This window comes from Micropterus dolomieu, unplaced genomic scaffold (assembly GCF_021292245.1).
Source record: "Micropterus dolomieu isolate WLL.071019.BEF.003 ecotype Adirondacks unplaced genomic scaffold, ASM2129224v1 contig_10505, whole genome shotgun sequence".
Classification (NCBI taxonomy): domain Eukaryota; kingdom Metazoa; phylum Chordata; class Actinopteri; order Centrarchiformes; family Centrarchidae; genus Micropterus; species Micropterus dolomieu.
The window spans coordinates 1-1,069 of record NW_025739491.1 but is presented as its reverse complement, the minus strand read 5'-3'; the positions used below and the strand labels follow the sequence as shown (position 1 = coordinate 1,069).

General features: G+C 46.6%; 1 non-coding gene across 1 annotated transcript; it reads left to right on the top strand.

Moving 5' to 3' along the window:
- The first annotated feature begins 868 nt into the window (after positions 1-868).
- trnap-agg lies at positions 869-940 on the top strand. Its single transcript has one exon. It is a non-coding gene; the product is annotated as a tRNA-Pro (tRNA).
- The last annotated feature ends 129 nt before the right edge of the window (positions 941-1,069 follow it).

The following is a 1,069-nucleotide window of genomic DNA, read 5'->3' as shown; positions in this document are numbered from 1 at the left end:
AAGTGTGACACTATCTCGTTATAATATTCAGTCCGGCTCACTAACCGTTTCATTATCATCCAATACTTTTAGCTGTGCTGACATTGCTGAGCCTCCGGTGAAAGATACACAGTTACTGAAAGCAGCAGGCGAGCTAACGATGTAGCACGTCGGCTGAATGCAGTCACTGTACCATTATCATGTAACGAGCATGGATTAGTTCAACATCAAGCTGATAAAAACATTACTGTAACGTTGCGGTGGGAGTTTACCTGAGTTTCCACCATGTGGTGTGAAGCTGTCTCCCTGTCTCTCTATAGCCGCTCTCACTTTTTTCGGGAGTACTGTGCCAATATGCCGGTGTCTCGCTGCGCTGAATGGAAGGTACGGCGCCGGTGATGATCTGCCTCTGAGACGGGAACATTGAAGTAACAGAGCCTGAACATGTCTGGAGAAAAGCCACAGCCCGCATGCAGGCGTTTCTGCGTTTATTGCAGGATTTCTGTATGAAAGCGGTTGTGTTTCGGATTATGCTCGCTCATGAGTTAAAGCCAGCACGTGTACGAGCACACGCCTGGTTGCAATCTTAAAACCACACCGCTAGTGGCCGCTGGAAACTCCACAATGCCCTGATGAAATCTGAGTATTTCATCAAATCAGAAAAGAAGTTTTGCGGCTAGTTGGTCTAGGGGTATGATTCTCTCTTTGGGTGCGAGAGGTCCCGGGTTCAAATCCCGGACGAGCCCTTGGAATGGGAGGTCCCGGGTTCAAATCCCGGGGGAGCACTTGCTATGAACCCGTAGGTGCTTTTAATAGATAAAGCTTGCTCTTCTTTAATTTAACGTTGATGAAATCTGAGTCTTTCATCAAAACAGAAAAGGTGCTTTGTGGCTCGTTGGTCTAGGGGTATGATTCTCGCTTAGGGTGCGAGAGGTCCCGGGTTCAAATCCCGGACGAGCCCTTACCAGGAAACCGTCGTTGCTTCAAATATGAAGCTATTTTCACTGTAATTTGAAGGGGCCATATGTAAGTTTTTGATTTTAGTAAATCAAATTTTCATTGCCTTATTGTCAATGGGCTCAAAAGTCAC